The sequence below is a fragment of the Ornithorhynchus anatinus genome, chromosome 13 (assembly GCF_004115215.2).
Source record: "Ornithorhynchus anatinus isolate Pmale09 chromosome 13, mOrnAna1.pri.v4, whole genome shotgun sequence".
Lineage (NCBI taxonomy): Eukaryota > Metazoa > Chordata > Mammalia > Monotremata > Ornithorhynchidae > Ornithorhynchus > Ornithorhynchus anatinus.
The window spans coordinates 23,142,268-23,158,665 of NC_041740.1; the positions used below are offsets into that span (position 1 = coordinate 23,142,268).

The 16,398-nt window shown below is 61.0% G+C and overlaps 1 protein-coding gene across 3 annotated transcripts in view; it reads right to left on the reverse strand.

Annotated features, from left to right (window-relative positions):
• Nucleotides 1-14,283, reverse strand: part of TTBK2 (tau tubulin kinase 2) — an 80,410-nt gene extending 66,127 nt beyond the window's left edge. Inside the window, exon 1 of one of the 3 annotated variants that reach the window (XM_029078285.2) lies at nucleotides 14,207-14,283. The gene's annotated coding sequence lies outside the window, so the exon portion shown is untranslated. The other 2 variants (XM_029078284.2, XM_029078286.2) reach the window with 2 other exon arrangements.
• Nucleotides 14,284-16,398: the final 2,115 nt, after the last annotated feature.

A 16,398-nucleotide genomic window follows, 5' to 3' on the forward strand; every position in this document is an offset into this window, starting at 1 on the left:
CTCTTCTCCGAGGCGGCCTCCGATATCGCCCGGTCTGATATCCTTCGGGGATCCCGGCTGGGTCCGCACAGCGCGAACCCAGCAGCAACTTGAAAAGCGAGAGAGGACCCGCCCGCCGGGAAAACAGTTCTCGAGGTGGCCCGGTGACGTTAGGACCATCTTTCTCTGTCAACGCTCAAAAGCCGAGCCGGCGGAGGATGTTCTCCTGGCGCGGGAGGCCGGGGGTCGGGGAGTCCGGCAGCTCCGCGGAAGCGAAGGGGAACGACCGCTCTCACGCACGTCGAATCCGCGGGAATCTGAACACGTGGGGGGCAGGAAGGAGCCGGGAACGGATCCTCCAACACGTGCTTCCACCCCTGACCCTCTACGGGAGACGGCGCTTCATCAGTCGTCTGTACGGAGCGCTCACTGTGTGCCGAGCGCCGTACGAAGCGCCCGGGAGGGCGCAAAAGGACGCACGGTCCCTGCTCGCAACGGGCTGACGTTTTACGGGGGGGGGGGGGGGGGGGGGAGACGGGCAGTCGGAAAAATAAACCGCGGATCTGCCCACCGGCGTTGAGAGGCCGGGAGGCTGAATGAAGCAGAGTGCCGGGAACATAGTAAGCGGTTAATAAATTCCACTAAAAAAAAGACAGAATCGAGGGAGGTGGCCAAGTGAAAAAAGGATAGTCCCACCTTTGCTTTTCCGCCTCCTCTTTAGGCCACGCGGCATGAGAAATGCCTCTCGCCTCCACCCCGGAGCCCCAAGAGGCGGCGGCCTCCCCCGCCGCGACCCAATCCGCCCGCTCATGAGCCTTAACCTCTACGAGCTAGTTATTCTGTAAACCTCCCCCTCGGTTTCTTTCTGCCGCATCTACGTTCTGAATTTGAAATTCTCTCCCTCTCTTTCATCTGTTTCTTGGAGCAGCGCGGTCGCGGCCCCCGGGGGGGGGGCTACACGACCTTATTAGGTGGAATCCTAACGTCCGTCGCTCCTCACACAGCACCCGTTTAATAAATACGGTCGCTACTTATCATAGATACGTATACATCTATGGTTCTATTTGACGGCGCCGAAGCCCGACTACCGGTCTCGTTGCCTGTCTCCCCCGTTTAGACCGTGGGCCCGGCGTCGGGCCGGGCCGGTCTCTGTCGGTTGCCCAGTTGTACCTTCCAAGCGCTCGGTCCAGGGATCTGCGCGCGGGAAGCGCTCGATAAATACGATGGAATGAACGGATCGGCAAACGGGAGGGTTTCCACCGACGGTTCGGGACTCACACCCGCCAGGCCTGCGGACTCGGACGCGTAACGGACCCAGACACGCGTGTCTGCACCGCGTCAAAGACCCCGCGCAACCGCGGGGCTGACTTTTACTTCGCTGAAACTCCAACGGACGTGCGGACGCTCCCGGGAGCCTCTTCCAGGCAACCGGGCAACCGCCGCCGTCCCTCCCACCATCCACCGTGGGCACGCCCGTGCACGCCCGGGGATTGGGCCCGTCCCCGCGGGCTCCCGGACTCTCCCGTCACCCGACTCCTTCATCGCCTCCCCTGACCCTCCTCCCCCCGCCCTCTTAAATACGTTCCCTTCGTCGGCCCCCGCGTGACGGCTGCCGAAATTGTTCCTCCGTTTCCCGCAGCTCTCGTGCTCCGGTGGAAAAGAACCCGGGCGGCGGAATGGAGCGCGGACCGGAGCGGGGAGACACGGGAGGCGGGCGAGGAGGCCGACAGGACCATCGAGGCGGGACGGGACGGAGAAGCGTCGGCCGGGGGGGGGGGGGGGAGGCGGATGGGACGGAGAGGACGGGGAGGACTTTCGCGACGGCGCGGAGGTCCGACGGGATGCGGTGACGGCTCGAACGCGTGGGCCGGACGAGACGGAGAGCGGCGTCGAGGATAACGCCGCGCCCGCGAGCCCGGGATACAGGAAGGACGGCGAAGCCCCCCACCCCGTGAGCCCCAGGTGGAGCAGGGACGGTGTCCGACGGGAGAAGCTTGCGTCTATCCCAGCGTTCAGAACAGCGCTCGACGCGCGACGTACAATAAATGAACGAATCGATCGATACGTACGCACGTCATCCATTTCAAAGCTGCGATGGGAACTGCCGGGGAAGAAAAGACCGGGGGCGGACGCCACATCCCCCTAAGCAGCGTGGCTCAGCGGAAAGAGCCCGGGCTCGGGAGTCAGAGGTCGTGGGTTCCCTGACTGACCTCTCACCTCCGCGCCGGATCGGCCCTCCCATCCGCGTCGCACTTGCGCCTGGAGCGGAGACGGTCACGAGGAAGCCGTTTTTACGCGTAGGGCGCGGAGGTAAGCGCTGAGGGAAAACACCCCGGGGAGAATCAGACGCTGGCCGTCGGCGGGCCTACGATCTAAGAGCGTCTGTGAGGAGGAGGGCGGGATTTAAGACAGAATCCTCACAGACGAACCAACCACAGTCCAACGCACGACACAAAAACAGACTAAAATCGTGGTTCGGGCCACCAAAGCCCACCCGTCGCCACAGCAGCCATCGCTCACCCCACTCCCAGGCTCGCGACCCTCGCGAACGTGCTCTTATGCTCCGCTCCTCCCTCAAACCGAGCCATGGTCCTCATCTCCCTCGTTCGACCGGCCCGCTCCATCCGTCACGGAATCCTGGCCGTCCTACCTACAGGACGTCTCTAAAAACCCACCCTCTCCCCTCCATCCAGACTCCTCTGCGCGCGGTAAGCGCGCGAGAAACGCGCCTGACGGATTGTTGGCGGACTGATCCGAGAGCTTGGTTGCCCCCCCGACCTCCCGGCCTCCTCTCTCTCGTCTCCGGCGCGCACCCCGTCGGCTGACGGGACCGTTTTTCGAAACGACAGTTCGGCCGCTCCTCAGAAACCCCCAGCGGGTTCCCGTCCAACTCCGTACTCAACGGGAACTCGTCACCGCCGGCTTTAAAACGCTCACTCGACTCTCGGCCGCTCCCGATCGCTCATCGGTCACACTGATCGAGCGCCCGGGAGGACGCGGTACGACCGAGTGGGCAGACGCGGCCCCCGCCGCCAAGGGGCTGCCTACTCCAACCCAACGCCCATCTTCCATTTCTCTCACGCCAACCCACTCTCTGTAGCTCGACCTCCTCTCTTGCGTCGCCGACCCCTCGCCCGCGTCCGCCCTCGGGCCTGGAGCCCCCTGCCCCTTCGCGTCCCGCCGTGCTCCCGTAGAGTGCTCGGCGCACAGTAGGCGCCTGATAATTCCACGCTTTTATCCGTTTTCGGCAAGTTCTAGGATGAAGCTTATTCGTACGTCTATTGGAAGAGCACCCCTCCAAACGGCGATCGCATTTTTAAGGAACGGGACCCCGCCGCCTCCCGGCACACGCCTGAATGCGATCATCTGGGCCTCGTCGTGTCGGGCAGAAACTCCCGACCGCTGACGTGAAAGCTTCCGATCGGCCTTCCTCCTCCCGCTGATCGTCTCTTCTACCGGATTCCAGCTTGCCATCTTGATGCCCCTCAAGCTCACCTTCTCACCGTGCCTTCCTGTCCTTTCTGCCACTTCCAGTTTCTGCCTCACCCCTCGCCTGGAACTTCCAAATCCTCCAGAGGGCAGTTCTCCCCGTCTTCCGAGTCCTCGACCGATCAGTCTGCGGGTCTGATTCACCGCTGTCCTCCCCAGTCCTCTCCCCGACAACTTGGCACGTCTCTGTCGCGGCCCTTCTGCGTTTAGCGGCTTGCCCGTCGTCACCCGGCTGAGCCGGGATTAGAACCCAGGTCCTTCTGACTCCTGGGCCGCGCCGCTTCTGCTAAGCGCTTGGGAGGGTTCAACACGACACCGCTGTCGGGGACATTCCCTGCCCACCAGGAGCTTAGTCTACGGGGGAGACGGACATTGAGAGAAATGAATAATTCCTAATGTGTCGCTTAGGGACGGGTACGCAAGTCTAACGGGAGCCGAGGGAGGGGCGGGAATCCCAAAGGTCACGAGATCCGAGCGCGGCGATGACGCAGAAGGGAGAGGGGACCGGGAAAAAGAGGGCTTAACCGAGGAGGGCCTCTTGGAGGAGAAGTGACCGCAACACCCAATTCTTTCGGCGCTAACTTCTTTACATACCCACTTCTTCCTCCCGTCCGCGAACGATCTGAGCGTCAGCTTCCCCTCCCGAGGGGAAGGATCACGGCTCCTCACTCTCTCGGCCTCTCCCAAGCTCTCAACACGGTGATCCGCACGCCGCAGGGACATCACTGCCCGCTGCCCGGCTTGGGCGTAAAATGTTTCCTCGGTTGTGCTCTGGGCCAGATTCCGCGCGGAGAAACGACGACGTCTTCATCCCTGACGCTACCGTGGGAATGCCGGAGCCGGTTCCTCGGGAGACCCCCAACACCCTCGTCCTTGGCTCGCTGGCCCAGCATTTCCACCCATTAGTCACCTCACCCTCTGCCCCGCGACACTATTTGCAAATCTATTCACATTTAGTCACCGTCTCCCCCCTCTGGAACCCTAAACTCGCTGGGGGCCGGGGACGGATCTACCAATCTTTGTTTTAGGGTCCTCTCCCGTGTACTCCGCACACGGTAAACGCTCGATAAATCCCAGGGATCGACGCATTTTAGCCCTGCCCGACCCTAACCTCCAGAGAACTGGGGATGAAAGCCGAAAGGCCCAAACCAAACCCAGCCAAAACGCCCAGCCGGCAATATCTTGTCGGCGGAAAAACAAGCGGAGAAACCTAGGAGCTCGACGATCCCGAGCAGAAGCTCACGAGACCCCATATCTGAGTGAAACGGGGGCAAGGAAGCCGACCCCCTCCCTGTCCTTAACACCTCCCGGTTTTTCTTCAAATGCCATGGAGTCGTCTCCGGCGGCCCACAGCCGCTCCACAGACACCCCGCCTCTTCGGAACGTCCCATCTTCTGTCGCAGCCGCGGTGGTACGTTCATCCGCGGAGTTTTCTCGGTGAAGATACGGAAGCGGTTTACCGATGCCTTCTTCCAGGCAGTAAATACCCCAGTCTCCGCCGCTGCCCTCGATCACTTCATCGTCCACCTCTGATCCTTTCCGCCGCCGCCGCTGCCCGGCACAGGGGAAACGACCCTCCCGTGTGGCCTTCCTCGAGGCTTCATCAGGCTACGCGAGCTCTCCTGCCAAAATCGGGCCTCGATTCGCAGACGAATCGACGCCCGTTACAAACGCCCCCTACCCTGGGGTCAGCTCTGACTCCTCAGTGCCTTAAAACGCTCAAATCCAGTCTCTTGCTAAATCCTAACGTTCCTTTCTCCGGGCTATTTCTCAGATGGCTCCCTTCCTTCCCGCCCAGAACGGCCACGGAATTCCGAAGGATGCGTAGCGACGGCTGCCCGACTGATATTTATCGAGCGCCCCTCGGGTGCGATACGCTGCACTGGACGATCGGGAAGTACGAAACGGGCCGCCAATACTCTCCCTGCCCACAAGAAGCTTCCACTCCCACGGACCCAGAAGCTCCAGGATCCCGCCCGACGAACGGGTCGACCTCTCCGCCGCCGGAGACCGGGTCTTCCGCCCCCCACCCCGGGGGAGAAAGCGGGGGGTCCAGGTGTTGGACGGCTGCGACGATGGCTCGCGCTTTGGGTGCGGTGGCGGACCGCCCCTCCAGTGGACCGTCCGTTTCATCCGTTGTTTTCGTCGGGTGCTTCCTCTACGCCGGGAACTGGACAGGCGCTTGGGAGCGTCCAATCCGACAGAGACGGTAGACCCGTTCCCTGCCCACGCTCTTACGTTTGGAATCCTGCCTTTATCGCCGCTCGCGTTCTTTGTCTTTCATTCCAGTCTTCTAGGCGCCTGCCCTTCCGCGCGCGAGGATCCAACGTGCGACAGGCAGCCCGAGTTGTTTATGCTGCCTCCACCTCAGCACGCGCCCCGGGGGAGCCTCTCTCCCCCCACCGGCCCGCCGGGCGGAAGCTCCGGGACCGCCGGCTACCTTCCCGGCAAGCCATCCGGGCCCGGGGCCCCCGGTCGGACATCTCAGGCACGTCCGCCGGCCGGCGGGGGAGTTGAGCGGCGGGTATTGGACGGCCTTACCCTTCTGGGTGGTTTTGGGGACGCTCGCTGCGGGCAGGGAACGTTCCTGCTGATTCTGTCGCATGGTACTCTCCCCCGAGCGCTCGGTACAGCGCTCGGCCAAGACCACCGATCGCCCCGACTGATCTTATTTTACCTTTCCTACTCCGTCCCCGAACTCCACCCCGCCTCTTCTTCAACTCTCGCCCGTGGATTTTTCCCAGTGCTCAGTAATATGTGCCCTGCATTACACCACTACTTGGGAACTACTAGGAAGAGATCAATAGACTCTATTTTTAGTCAAGAGGGAAGCTGAGTGAAATATCTCCCAACGATCACGTCGGAGGAAGACCAATAGTCTACCTCTACTTGGACTATTAACATGTCCAAAACTGAGCTCCTTATCTTCCCTCCCAAGCCCTGTCCTCTTCCCGACTTCCCTATCACCTTGGATGGTACGACCAACCTTCCCGCCTCTCGGGCCAGCAACCTCGGTGCCATCCTTGACTCGGCTCTCTCGTTCACCCCACACATCCGATCCGTCACCGAGACCTGCCGGTCTCACCTTTGTAACGTCGCCAAGATCCGCCCCTTCCTCTCCACCCGAACGGCTACCTTACCGGTACGGGCTCTCGTAATATCCCGGCTGGATTATCGTGTCGGCCTTCTCTCCGATCTCCCTTCCTCCCGTCTCTCCCCGCTCCGGTCTATTCTTCACTCCGCTGCCCGGCTCATCTTCCTGCAGGAACGCTCTGGGCGTGTCACTCCCCTTCTTAAAAACCTCCAACGGTTGCCTATCGACCTCCGCACGAAACAAAGACTTCTCACTCTTGGCTACAAGGCTGCCCATCACCTTGCCCCCTCCTACCTCTCCTCCCTTCTCTCTCTCTCTACCGCCCACCCCGTAGGCTCCGCTCCTCCGCCGCCCACCTCCTCGCCGTCCCCCGTTCTCGCCCGTCCCGCCGTCGACCCCCGGCCCGCGTCCTCCCGCTGTCCCGGAACGCCCTCCCTCCTCACCTCCGCCAAACTGATTCTCTTCCCCTCTTCAAAGCCCTGCTGAGAGCTCACCTCCTCCAAGAGACCTTCCCAGACTGAGCTTCCCCTTTTCCCTCTGCTCTCTCTGCTCCCCCTTCGCCCCACCTCAGCTAAACCCCCTTTCCCTCTGCTCCTCCCCCCTCCCTTCCCCTCCCCTCAGCACTGTGCTCATCCGCTCATTTGTATATATTTTTGTTACCCCATTTACTTTGTTAATGAGATATACATCCCCCTGAGTCTATTTACTGCTATTATTTTTGTCTGTCTCCCCCTATTAGACTGTAAGCCCGTCAATGGACAGGGATTGTCTCTACCCCTGCCGAATTGTACATTCCGAGCGCTTGGCGGAGCGCTCTGCACATAGGAAGCGCTCAGTAAATACTACCGAATGAGTGAATGAATATTGGTCTGGACAAACCACTCATCTGACCCATCGGCGAAACGGGACGGGCTTTGAAGCAGAGAGGAGATCCTTCGACCTTGCGGCGTGGACCGTTTCTCTTACCCTTTCCAAGAGCTCCTCCCCCGGTTTATAGGAAAGAAAATGCCTCCATCACCATAAACGCCCCCTCTTCACGCCGAAAGAAAGAATTCACATCGGAGATGAACCACCTTTCGGCCTCGGGTAGATCGTGACCCGCAGCAAGCACCGGCTACGCGCCTTCTACTGTCTAATCCAAAGGCCTTTTAAACTAACAGACTGATTCATGAAGTCTTTATTTATATTAAGCGTTCAACCGAAAAGTCTTAACTGGAAAAAAAGGCACCTGCCCTAAGATCTAAGAAAAGAGTTTTAACCATCATCACCCCCATCTGTTTACTCGCCGCTAACAATACGCTAGACGCCGTTGTAGGAGTAAATTCATCGGGGGAAAACATTCATTCGGTTGTACTGAGCGCCGACCGTGTGCGGAGCGCTGTACTACGCGCTAGGGAGAGCGCAGACCAACGAGAGACACGTTCCCTGCCCACACCCGGCTCGCAGTCTAGAGGACTTGGCGATATTCTGCGGTTTCAGCCATCTCGTCGTCGATCTGGTTCTTCACCCGGTCCTTGAAAATTCCGGTCGAGTATCGGAAATGCTCAGAAGAAGACCGACTCCCGTCCTTCCTCACCGTGTCCCCCGGGAAGCCTCCTTTTCTCGTCTCGGGGGAGCCGCGTGCCACGTGGGGATGAAACGGCTTCTTCCGTCTGACAGGGCTTCTCGGAAATATGTTCTGTGAAAGGCCGGTTAACGCTTTAACCCCCTGAATCGGTAGTTTCCAAAGGCATTCAAATACGCCTGGGCCTCAAACTTCCTACGGTTGAGGAGGCCTGCAGAATTTCTCAGATCGTGACGGCTTCAACCACCGTCCCTTCGCCGACGACTCCCAAATCTACCTCTTCGGCCCCGATCTCCCGCTCCTTCTCTAGAGCTGGACGTCTCCGCCTGCCTTCGGAACGCCGCTACTTGGATTTTTTTTAGGGTATCTGCTTACCGCTCACTACGGGCCAGGCGTCGTCCCGAGCTCCGGGATGATTAGGCCGCACCCAGTCCGCGTCCCACGTGGGGCTCCCAGTCTGACTCTCCATCGCACGGGTGAGGTAACGGAGGAATAGAGAAGTGAAGAGACTTCCCGGCAAACCGGGAGGAGAACCCAGGACCTTCTGACTCCCAGGCTTACGCACGGGGCCGTTCCGCCTCTCTCGGGCGTCGCGGTGTGACCTCAACCTAAACGCGTCCAAAACAGAACTCACCTTCCCACCCAGACCCCGTCTTCCTCATCTTTCCCATCGCCGCGGACCACACCGCTATCCTCCGCCGCGCAAGCCCGTAACCTTGGCGTTATCCTCGACCCGCCCCTCTCACCCTACGGGATTCGCTCTCTCGGCGCCGAAATCCACCCTTTCCGCTCCCAACTGCTACTGGGACGAGCCAAGCACTCAGCCTCTCCCGACCTGATCAGTCCATCGGCTTCCTCGCTGACCTCCCCGCCTCCTGTCTCTCCCCTCTCCAGTCCTCACCTCACTCTCCTGCCCGGAGCATCTGTCCAAAAAAGAAAAAAGTTCAGTCCACGTCTCCCCGCTTCTCAAGAACTTCCAGTGGTCGCTCGTCCATCTCCGCGTCAAACAGAAAGCCCTTACCGTCGGCTTTAGAGCCTCCCGTCGGCTCACCCTACGCTCAGATCCTTCCAAAGCCAAACTATGGCTCGATCTCGTCTATCTCGCCACTGACCCCTTGCCCGAATCCTCCTCCCCCGTCGTGTGGGATGGACCGCCGCTTTCCCCTCTTTTAAAACCTTGTGAAAAATCATCTCTCCACCTAAAGGACTTCCCCGACGAAGCCCTCATTTCCCCGACTCCTTCTCCTTTCTGCATTTTCTGAATGGCATCCGTTAAGCGCTCACTACGTGTCAGGCACTGTAAAAAAAAAATGGCTGGGGTAGATAGAGGGTAATGAGGTTCGACACAGTCCCCGTCCCGCACGGGCCTCACAATCCTAACCCTCGCTTTACGGATGAGGCAACTGAGGCCCAGAGAAGCCAAGTGACTCGCCCAAGGTCCCCCGGCAGACGGGAGGTGGCGGAGCCGGGATGAGAACCCCGGCCCTACGGCCTCCCAGACCCCCGCTCGGAGATCTGTACCATTTAAGCCCTTGATACCCACCCCACCCTCAACCCCACAGCCATCGTATTTATTGAGCGCTCACTCTGTGCAGAGCACTGTACCGAGCGCTTGGGAGAGTACAGTTTAACAGAGTTGGCAGGCACGGTCCCTGCCCACGGCCCTCACGTGATTTATTTTAGCGTCCGTCTTCCGCTCTGGACGGTAAGATCTCTGCGGGCAGGGAACACGTCTACCAGACTCGCCAGTATCATACTCCTCCAAGACCTTAAAAGAGTATCCAGTCCGCGGTATTTCCGAGTCCTCACTGTGTGCGGAGCACTCTGCCAAGTTCTTGGGAGACTACAATAAAACAACCTAACGGGCATTTCCCGCGTGGGCGTTCGGTCTCGGTGGGAAGAAAGACGTCGACGTAGAGAAATTCCAGACACGTACGTGAGCGCGGTGGGGCTGGGAGGGGAGGGTGGATAGAGGGAGCGAGTCAGGGCGACGCAGAAGGGAACGGGAGAAGAGGGAAGGAGGGCTTAGTCTGCGACCGGCGAGATCGAGGGACAGCGAGGAGGTTACAGGAGCGACGTACGTGGCCCGGGTTGAGGTAGGAAAGCAGCGAGGTGAGGTAGGCGGGGGCAAGGTGACGGAGGCGAGGGGCTCCCGTTTGCCGCGGGGGTGGACGGGCAACCACTGGAAGGTTCTGGAGGAGCGGGGAGAGGTGGCCTGAATGTTTTCGGAGAAGACCCATCTGGGCCGCGGAACCAAGTACGGACCGGAGTGGGGAGAGGCGGGAAGGCCGGGGGGTCGGCAAGGAGGCCGACGCGGTCGTCGGGGCCGGATCGAGACGGTAGCCGTCGGGATGAAGAGAAGAGGGCCGATTTTAGCCGTTTTGTGAGGGCTGGACCGACGGGAGGTAGCGCCGGATTGAACGGGGGGGTTGAATGAGAGAGAGGAGGCAAAGATAATGCCAAGATCGCAGCGTGGTGAGACAGGAAGGATGTCGGGACCGCCGCCGGCGATGGGGAAGTCGGGGAAGACGGGGTTTGGGTGGGAAGACGAGCAGTTCGAGCGCATTTACCGAGAGAACAGTTCGGCAAGGGAGAGAGACAATCCCTGCCCCCGTCGGGCTTACCGTCTAGAAGGGGGGAGACAGCGAAACAAGTCAACCGGCATCGATATAAACGGAAATATGGACGGACGGCCCCCAAGGAGAGCTTTCTTGAAGGCAGGAGGAAACGTGAGACGGCGGAGAGGGAGGGAGATCGGGGCCGGAGATTTGGGTAGCGTCCGCAGAGAGGTGGCAGAGATGAAGCCGTGGGGCCAACGAGCCTCCGGAGGAGCGGGTGGAGACGGAGAAGAGAAGGGGGCCGAGAACTGAACCTTGAGGAGGCGGGAGGTAGAGGAGCCGGCCAAAGGGACAGAACGGGCGGCCGGAGAAATAAACGGGAGAGGACGGTGTCGGCGAAGCTTGGATAACGTGGGATAACGCTTCCGGGAGGAGGGGGGCGGTGGACGGCGTCAGAGGCAAGCCGAGAGGTCGGGGAGGATGGGGACGGAGCCGCGGGACTGGGCACGGAGAAGGTTTCTGACCTTCGAGAGGGTGGCTGCTCTGGAGGGAAGGCGACGGAGGCCAGACTCAAGGGGGTCGGGGAGGGACGCGAAAGAGTGGGGGCGGAAAACTCGCTCAGGGAGTCGGGAGAGAACGACAGGAGGGAGACGGCTCGATACCCGGAGGGAGCTGCGGGGTCGAGGGAGGGTTTTTTTTAAGGATGGGGTGACCCGGCTATGTTTACACACGGTGAGCACTCACTAAATACTATTGATTGATCTCCAACGAGCTTATCAACTGCTTCCAATTCTCCCTCCTCCCACCCCCCGCTTGTCCAGCAAATCCAAATTTGATGTCGGTCAGAAAACGGTTCGAATACCGCATCGCTCCTCGGCGATTTCCCGGGCCCCTTGAGAGGACCGGGAAGGGCCGACACGAAACCGATCACTTCCCTAAACCGTACCCGGCTAACGACTAACAGCGTTTATTGCCGATATTATATTTAGGGCCGTTGGAGAACCCTGATGTTAAAATCGGTCACCGGTATTTAGCGAGGGCTCACCGTGTACGGGGCATCGGACGATTTCGCGAGGGAGAATACGATATAACGGAGTCGGGGGATGGGTTCCGCGGTCCACAGCGAGCTTTCGGTCGAGAGGACCGAGAGGACTCTTAGGCATCTCGACAGTATGAGGAGGGAAGTCCCCAGTGTCCTATATTTTCAATTTCTGCATAAGGGCAAAAGGAAACGGGAGCATTTATAATTCGCTTCGTCCACCCGCCTCAGCCTCTCGATTAAGCCACAGATTGGCCCGGGACGCAGTGAGATTCAAACACTTACGTCTGTTTATGGTTTTTCCATTTCAACATTTCCGTATTTAGGACACGGTTCGAGCTCGGAAAATCCACCGTTACTATCACCGTTCCGCCTAACAAAAAAAGCCTTCGGTCCCCAGCACTAAACGCTCCCAAAACACTTAAACCCAATATCGTCGTTTTTTTCCCCCCCTCATTTCCCAACTCCCCCCGGTCGGGGCGCTTTCCGGGACCGCCTCCGACCAAAACGGTGCCCGTCTCCCGTTGAGGCCGGCCGAGCCCACCCGTGCGCGGGGATGAACGCGCCCATCGCCCACGGCGCCGGGGCCGGATCTGCGACGTGCCGCTCCGGGCCTCCGTGCACGTGCGCGGTCACCTGGAAGCGGGGCAGACGCGGGCGAACGGCCAAAATCGAAGGTTTCTCCCTAGAATTCGGGCATCTCTCCCCTCGAGAATGCCGGGACGCCACCCCGCGCGGGCATGGGAGCCAATTCTCCATCCTCACGGCCAACTGCCGGAGTCCGGCGGGGCAGGGGATCGCAGCCTCCGCGCGGGAAGCGGCACGGGATAACGGCCGGAGGCCGGGCCTGGGAGGGTCACGGGTTCTAATCCCGGCGCCGCCCCTGGCCTGCCGCGCGACCCCGGGCGAGTCGCTCTACTTCTCCTCGGTGACCTCGTCTGTAAAACGGGGATGAAAGCGTGGGCCCCTCGTGGGAGCGGGACCCGGTTTGCTCGGATCCCCCCCGGTGCTCGGTAGAGTGCCCGGCGCCCAGCGAGCGCTTAGCAAATACCCTCATCATCCTCGGCGGGTCAAAGGCAAACCACCAGCCGGGCCATCTTCTCCCCGCTTCAAGGGCCAGGGTCTCCAGGTGCAGCGTCTCTGCCCCGCCTCCAGCCCCCCGGGGCCCCTCCAGCCAAGCCCGGGCGGGCGCCGGGCCCGGGGCTCATTCGTTCTTTCGGTCGTATTGACCGAGCGCTTACCGCGCGCGCTGTTCTAAGCGCTGGGGAGAGTCCAATTCGGCAATAAAGAGAGACGATCCCTGCCCGCAGCGGGCTTACCGTTTAGAATAATAACAACGTTGGTGTTGGTTGAGCGCTTCCTATGTGCTGTTCTAAGCGCTGGGGTAGATACAGGGTCACCAGGCTGTCCCACGGGAGGCTCGCGGTTAATCCCCATTTTCCAGATGAGGTCACTGAGGCACGGAGAAGTGAAGGGACTCGCCCGCAGTCACGCAGCTGACGAGCGGCAGAGCTGGGATTCGAACGCATGACCTCTCCCAAGCCCGGGCTCTTTCCACTAAGCCGCGCTGGGGCCGCCGGGCGACCCCCCCCCCCCCAACCACCCAGGCAGACCCAGGCTCCAGATTCATTCAGTCAGTAATATTTACGCGCAGGACACTGTACTAAGCGCTGGGGAGAGTCCAATTCAGCAAGAGAGAATCCCCGCCCGCAGCGCGCGTAGCGCCTGGAAGGGGGCCACCGGGCTTCCAACCATCCGGGCTTCCGATTCATTCAATCGGTGGTACTTATTGAGCGCTTACCGTGCGCGGGACGCTGTTCTAAGCGCCGGGGAGAGTCCACTTCGGCAATAAAGACAGACGATCCCTGCCCACTGCGGGCTTCGAGTGGAGAAGGACCGGGCTTCCAACCACCCGGGCTCCAGATTCATTCAATCGGTGGTACTTACTGAGCGCTTACCGTGCGCGGGACGCTGTTCTAAGCGCCGGGGAGAGTCCGATTCGGCAATAAAGAGAGACGATCCCTGCCCACTGCGGGCTTCGAGGGGAGAAGGACCGGGCCTCCAACCACCCGGGCTCCAGATTCAGTTAATCGGTGGTATTTACTGAGCGCTTACCGTGCGCGGGACACTGTTCTAAGCGCCGGGGAGGGTCCGATTCGGCAACAGAGAGGATCCCTGCCCACTGCGGGCTTCGGGTGCAGAAGGGGCCAGCGGGCCTCCAGCCAGCCGGGCTCCAGGTTCGTTTACTCGGCGGTACTGAGTGAGCGCCGCCCGTGCGCGGGGGACGGGGGACGGGGGACGGGGGACGGGGGACGGGGGACGGCACCGTTCTGAGCGCCGGGGAGAGTCCGCCGCGGCCACGGAGCGCGAGACCCCCGGTCCGCGGCGGGCTTCGCGTCCAGAGGGGGGAGACGGGCGTCGGGCTCCCCCGCCCCCCGCGTCCGCCGCAGCGGGCGGGCCCAGACGTCCGCGGCCCGTCCTACCTGGCAGGGGCCGGCGCGGGGAAACCGAGGCGGGGGCGACGGCTCGGGCCCCGCCGCCCGCCCATGCCCCGCCGCCCGCTCCCGTCAGCGCCGCGGGGCCCCGCTGGCCGCCCCGCGCCGCCCGCCCGGGCCCGGCTCCCGCCGCCGCCGCCGCCGCCGCTCCTCCTGCCGCCGCCGCGGCCCCTCCGCCGCCATCGCCTCAGCGCCGCCCGCCCGCCCGCCGCGCCGCCCGCTCCGCCCCGCCCCCCGCCGCCGCCCATTGGCCGCCGCCCGCCGCGCCCGCCGCCCATTGGCCGCCGCCCCCGTCCGTCACGGCCCGCCTCCCCTCGGGCGCCGCCGCTCTCAAGTTCGGTTGAGAGGCAGCGGTCCGGGAGAGGAGCGTCACAATGGAGGCGCGCATGCGCAGACCGCGGGACAAGGCGGCGCGGGGGGCCGGGCTTGGGAATCGCCGTGGGATTTCTCATTATTAAGAATAATAATACTGATCACGGTGAGGGGATTTGTTAAGCTAGGCGCCAAGCGCTGTGCTAAGCGCTGGAGGGGGGTGCGAGGTCATCAGGTGGTCCCCCGTGGGGCTCACCGTCTTCACCCCCGTTTTCCAGATGAGGGAACTGAGGCTCAGGGAAGGGAAGTGACTCGCCCAGAGTCACACGGCTGACGGTAATAGTGATAATGATGGGACTCGTTAAGCCCTTACTATGTGCCAAGCCCTGATCTAAGCGCTGGGGATGGGATACAAGGTGATCAGGTTGTTCCCCCATGGGGGCTCACGGCCTTCATCCCCGTTTTCCAGATGAGGGAACTGAGGCCCAGTGAAGTGTCTCACCCAGAGTCACACAGCAGGCAGTAATAATGATAATGATGGGATCTGTTAAGCGCTTACTAGGCGCCAAGCACTGTTCTAAGCGCTGCGGGGACGATACAAGGTGATGAGGTCGTCCCCCGTGGGGCTCACGGTCTTCGTCCCCATTTTCCGGATGAGGGAACCGGGGCCCGGAGAAGTGAAGTGACTCGCCCAGAGTCACACAGCTGACAACGATGATAATAATGATAATGACGGAATTTGTTAAGTGCTTACTGTGTGCCAACCACTGATCTGAGCTCTGGGGTAGATGCAAGGTAATCAGGTGGTCCCACGTGGGGCTCGCAGTCTTCATCCTCATTTTCCAGATGAGGGAACCGGGGCCCAGAGAAGTGAAGTGACTCGCCCGGAGTCACCCCGGCTGACAGGTGGCGGAGCCGGGATCGGAACCCACGACCTCGGACTCCCAGGCCCGGGCTCTTTCCGCTGAGCCACGCTGCTTCTCTAGGTGGAGCGGTCTCCCGCGGGGAGAGGCTGCCCTGACTTCCTCAGACCCGGCCTAGCGTCCTTGCCCATCACCCAGACTCCTGCCTTTCCCTCCCGTCCAGTCCGCACTTCACCCCGCCGCCCCCATCGTTTTTCGACAAAACCACTCAGGACGTGTCACCCCGCTCCTCAAAGAAACTCCAGTGATTACCCACCCACCCCCGCATAAGAACGATGGCATTTATTAATAATAATTATGGTATTTGTTAAGCGCTTACTATGTGCAGAGCACTGTTCTAAGCGCTGGGGCAGATACAGGGTCATCAGATTGTCCCTCGTGGGGCTCACGTTTTTTAATCCCCATTTTTACAGATGAGGGAACTGAGGCACAGAGAAGTTAAGTGACTCGCCCAAGGTCACACAGCAGACAAGTGGCGGAGCCGGGATTGGAACCCACGACCTCTGACTCCCAAGCCCGTGCTCTTTCCACTAAGCCACGCTGCTTCTCTAAGCGCTTACCGTGTGCAAAGCACTGGAGAGGATACAAGGTGATCGGGTTGTCCCACGTGGGGCTCACGGTCCTATTCCCCGTTTTACAGATGAGGTGACTGAGGCCCAGAGAGGCGAAGTGGCTTGCCCAAGGTCACACAGCTGACAAGGGGCTGAGCCGGGATTGGAACCCAGGACCTCTGACTCCCAAGCTCTTTCCACTGAGCTAATGACGACGACGACGATGGTACTTGCCAAGCGCTCACTAGGTGCCAGGCTCCGTTCTAAGCGCTGGGGGAGATACGAGGCGATCAGGTTGGCCGCGGCCTTAATCCTCATTTTACGGATGAGGCGCAGAGAAGTTCGGCGGCTTGCCCAAGGTCACGCAGCAGAGAAGTGGCGGAGTTGGCATTAG